This window comes from Phascolarctos cinereus, unplaced genomic scaffold, assembly GCF_003287225.1.
Source record: "Phascolarctos cinereus isolate Bilbo 61053 unplaced genomic scaffold, phaCin_HiC Scaffold_1;HRSCAF=81, whole genome shotgun sequence".
Classification (NCBI taxonomy): domain Eukaryota; kingdom Metazoa; phylum Chordata; class Mammalia; order Diprotodontia; family Phascolarctidae; genus Phascolarctos; species Phascolarctos cinereus.
This window is the reverse complement of record NW_027555514.1, coordinates 41716190-41721751: the sequence shown is the minus strand read 5'-3', so window position 1 is coordinate 41721751 and position 5562 is coordinate 41716190.

Below are 5562 nucleotides of genomic sequence, written 5' to 3'. Positions count from 1 at the left end.
AAAAAAACAACTTTATTGCATTGTTTGAACCTAGCTCTGCATGGCTGGGAAGCTGGACCACCTCCATCTATTGCTTGGAGACTCTTAATTAAGGACCTAGGTTCTGCTGACCAGAAACCCAGTCAGATCCAAAGACTGATGGAAAGAGTTTTCTCACAGTTATACGTCTCACACAACTCATGTCTTACCTGAAAACTGGCCCTGTGCTGATCAGTTACTGTCTCCTTGTTCCTTTGATTGAATACAGACACTTGGGGGGAGTGAGACACCTCTTCTGATTTCAGGCAATTCCACCTATTTATTATCCCCCTCCCAATTTGGAAAGCCCCTAATCTTTCCTCCAATTAGAAATCAGATGAGTTAATCTTGTATGCTGGTTTATATTCTGCTAATTGTTTGCTTTTAATGCATAAAAATCTGTCGCCCCCTGTCTTTGGGGGCCAGTGTCAAAGCTGAGGGGGTTTGGTCCTGACTGGTTACGCAATTGAGAGGCATTGCTGCATTCATCAATATGCTCAGAAGCTCAAAACTTTGTTTCCTCAGTCATTTCAATCAGTCCTCTTGTCACACCCCCTTATTGATTCCTGAAATCCCATTAGTTATCTGTTCATTTGTGTTAAACATTGCTTTCAAGGATCTTCTGATTAGGCCAATGTGGGGGCAGAAAGTGAGAAAAGGCCAGATTCTGAAACCAATCTAGAACAAAAAACTAAGCCATGTGTACACACACACACACACACACACACACACACACACACACACAGGTACACATGTGCACATGCGCGCACACACACACACACACATGCACATACAGACATCCCTCCCCTCTACCTGTGGGAGAGCCTTCTGAGCTCCAGTTGGTCTGATCAGCCACAGTTGGACACACTGTACCTTGACCCCAACCTAATGATGCCATTTTGGTCACCTTGGAGTACAAAGGACAGCAACGGAACCATTTTATCACATTTATTCAGAGATCTGCCATCTCTCTTGCCTACCCTTTGGGAGACCATGAAGTTACTGAATGCCTATCAGTGAACCAGTCATATTTATCTGAGTCCCCATCTACTGAGGAGCAGAATGAAAGGGATGATGGAGGTAACAGAATTAGAGCTAGCATTCATTCTCAGGGAGGGGAGACCATGTGTTTTCAATGATCCCACAGTTGTGAAAGCCCAGGATTGTCCTGGCAATGACATATGGCTAAAATCATGGAACACAATGGAGATGTAGGGTGATCTGGTATAATTTGGTTAGTCTAGTTTCCCACCACCACTAGATTTATCCCAGGGCGAGAGGGGGACGGGGGGGGGGGGGAGAAGCCTGTAGGCAAAGCCAGTTAGAACAACTGATCATCCTCTAAGCCCAAATTAAAATCCTATCTTTTACAAGACACCTTTCCCAACCCTTCTTAATTCTAGGGCATTCCCTTTTTAAAATTATTTCCTATTTTCCTTGTGTATTATTTTCAGTTTTCAACATTCACTTCTATAAGATTTTCAGTTCTAAATTTTCTCCCCCTCCCTTCTCTCCCCCTTCCTCAAGACAGCATGCATTCTGATATAGGTTATACATACACATTCACATTAGACATATGTTCACATTATCCATGTTGTAAAGAATTAGAACCAATGGGAGAAACCACAAGAAAGAAGAAACAAAAAAAGAGAGAGAGAGCAAATAGTATGCTTCGATCTGCATTCAGACTCCAAAGTTCTTTTTCTGGATGTGGACAGCATTTTTCATCATGAGTCTTTTTGGCCTTGTAAGACACCTACCTTATTAGTGGATAATAAATCTACTTGTTGTTTTTCAAGACAGTTTGTGGCTTAACTGCATCTAAAGGTCAAATTGTCTTGGAGGCTGGATTATAGCAGTTTTCAGGTTACTGGATTTTTGTTTTAGTTTTCAGCCTGATCTAAGTTGACTTATGAATCCATTTTCCAGATGAAATGAGAAGATGTTTGGTTTGGAGTTTTTAGCTTCATCTCTTAATCAAATGAAATATGATTCACTAATTAATATTAAGGGTAGGAAAATTCTCAAACTGGTAACATGGCTCACCTGTTGCTTTTTAGCATTTTCCTTTGCTTACCTCTCTTTTGGAAAAGATTCTCAAATCATTCTTTCTTGATTCTAAGGGAATGCTCTCAGGACTTTACTGAGACCCTACCGCACAGTTTTCTAGTCAGAGTTCCCATTATTATGTAGTGGTCAGACACAGAGATTGGGACCAAGATGGTTGCCAGGGCTGCCCAAAAAAGGACCCCAGGTTAGGAGCCCCAGAGATTAGAAGCAGAGAGCCGATATAACAGAGGCCAAAATGGAAGAGGGATAAAAGAAATGCCATGGCCCAGGCTCACAGATCTGAACAAGGCAGTGCTAGAGAAACAGATCTCCAAGTTGGAGGGGGTGGGAAGGTAGGTCGGCCTTCAACACCATCACAGCATCGCTCCACACTCCCGGCTTTCTGCTTAGCCTCTACATGTCTAGTCATTGGCTGTCCCCCATGCCTGGAGGGCTCTCCTTCCTCATCTCAGACTCCTGACATCCTCAGCTTCTTTCAAGACTCAGCTAAAATCTTGCCTCTGCAAAAGGCCTTTTATTGTCTCTTCCCTGCCCCCCCCCCTTGAGATTACGTTCTATTGTGTTCACACTGTATATAGCTTGTATGTATAAGATGCCTGGAGTTGAGTTGTTTTGTACAGGTGGGTTCTGTGTGTCCACAGGAGTCTGTCTAGATGTAACTTGCAGGGAGGCAAAAATAAACATCTCTAGAATTTCTTCCCCCACACTTCTTAAAGAGAGACTGATTCTTACCAGGAAAAGAAGCAGGCAGTTAAGGCCAGAGGATGGCTGCACTCCTTTCCTCAGACAGAGGGGGTATTGGACTAGACTTTTAACTATCTGTTCCATTAAATACTGTTAGTCTAGGGGAAATAATTTTTAGGATATTAGCTTCACCATTATTCTTTAATGTGGAAAGAGTCCCCCAAACTATATATCCAGAGCTTAACTGTCTTCTCACCAAATGCCAATTCTACACGCAGTATATCTGCTTCTAAGTGGTCACTTACAGGATACCAATCAAAGGAAAGCGAAAGGCCCATTTGTCCAAAACTTTCTTTCCCATTCGTTTGCCTGCTGCCTTAAATATTTATCAGTCATTCTTTTCAGTTAAAGCATTGACTGCAGAAATCCATGCAAATATGTGAATACATGCAGCAAATAAGCCAACTTACCTGTATGTGTGTGTGTGTGTGTGTGTATATATATATATATATATATATTATATATATATATATATATCTGTTTTGCTATCAACTACATTTGTACACATACATATGAATGTGTGTGTGTATATGTATATATATATATATATATATACACATACATATGAATGTGTGTGTGTATATGTATATATATATATATATATATATATATATATATATATACACACACACACACATTTATTAAGTGTCTACTGTGTGCTAGGCACTGTGCTAAGGGCTGGGAATATAAAAAGAGGCAAAAGATAGTCCTTGCTCTCAAGGATATGAGAATATATACCAGACAATCCACAGAGTAAAGGAGGTTTCCCATTGGGAGTGAGATAACTCAGCTCAACCAAGGGGAAATTCCCTGAAGTCTTGAGTGTGATAAGCTAGGGACATGGTGGAAGTGCTGGCTTTTCCATACGTTGGCTTCTTCCCAGAATCTTTCTCTCTTCTCAGGGACCTGAAGAGATTCTGGAGCAGTGTGTCCTCTCTCTTCTCCAGCTCTCCCCAACTCCACCCCTCATGAAGGTGAGGAGCATTGTAATCAATCTCCACCAATGGAGTGATTGTTAGCAAATGGACCTTTGAGTCAAGGGTTAGTTGGCTCACTGTTTGTATACCATCTCCCCCATTAGAATGTGAGCTGTTTGAGGGAAGAGACTTTCGCTTTTCCTTGTTTCTTCAGTGCTTAGCACAATGCCTGGCACACAGTAAGTACTTAATAAATGCTTGTTGACTTGACTTCTTTGAGGTAGCTTGTCACCTGTTGTGGGGCCCCATGTTTTTCCATCCCCTCCTCCTTCCAAGCAGCCACTGCCTTCATACTGCTTCTTGATTTTCCTGGGTTTCCCATTGCCTTACCCTTCTATAGTCCAACCCAGTAAACCCCTGCTTCCAGCCCATCTGGATTATTGCAGTAGCCTTGGTCTAGTGGGCAGAATGCTGGATCTGGGCCCAGTGGACCTAGGTTTGCTATTCATTTCCTATGTGACCTTAGGCACACTTAAGCTCTTTGGCCCTCAGTCAACTCATCATAAAATAAAGGCTTGGAATGGCACTTTGCAAAATCTGAAGTGATATATAAATGTTAGCTGTTATTCACATCACCATATGCTCTCCGTGATCTGGCTTTAAATTCCAACCCCCTGTCATCTGAAGATTTGATAAAATTGTCTTCAATACCTTTATCGAAGTCACTGATAAAAATACTAAATAGGACAGGGTCACTAATGTGATAGTGGCTGTTCTGTTAATGCATTATTACCCTTTTCAAAGGACATTTTTTGCATTTTAGCAATGGATTTCTGTAGCCAGTGCTTTAACTGAAAGGAATAACGAATATCAGACATTTAAGGAATAGGAAGTTTTGGACAAGTGGGCCTTTAGCTGCCTTCAATTTGCACCTTGTGGGTGACACCTACTTTGTGCCCATATAGAGCTGGCTTTGGCAATAGGCCCCAGATGCAGGACAGAATATAAACTTTGTATGTTCTGAAGCAAATGAAAAAGAAAAGTCTCCAATGAAGTCTGGAAGGGTAAAAAGAAGCCCTGACTCCTATAATTTTGTACATGAGTAGAGTCAAAGTCATATCTACTGAGGCAGCTTTTTTTCCTTCTCTGTATCTGTCTCTCTCTCCTTTTCTCTTTCTCTCTGTCTCCTTTCCTCTCAGTGTGTCTCTCTCTGTCTCTCTGTCTTTGTCTCTCCCGCAAAACAGGGGTTGGCATTAATACAGGGTTCTTTTACAGCACCACTAAAATGAATGTGTCTAGTGTAACTCAGCATTGAATAGGGTTATGTACGAAGTGGTTCTTCCTGATTCTAGCCAACCATCTGTGCTAGCTCAGCACTTAAGCATTAGGATGACAGAGCTGCTTCCGGCCACGTGAGAATCAGACCTGAAAAATGAGGAAGTGATCTCCTCATTGTGGGCAGCCACTGAGCAGAGCAAACTGATGACTCAGTGGATCTTTAAAGTGAGTGATCCACCCTCAAACCCTTTCTGACCCCTTCTCTTCTCAAGATGGACGTGCCCAGATTTGTTAGCAAACTTGTGAATTCAAGAGGTTCAGAGGTCCTGGGTCCATCTGATCAAACCAGCTGACTGCGCTGGATAAAATGGCCAGGAGAAGGGGTACCTATTATGCACCACGCATTGCATTAAGCACCTTACAAATATTTCATTCAATCCTCACAACAACCCTGAGAGAGAGGTATTGTTATTGTCTTCATTTTACAGTTGGGGAAACTGAGGCAAACAGAAGTTAAATGACTTGGCCAGGGTCA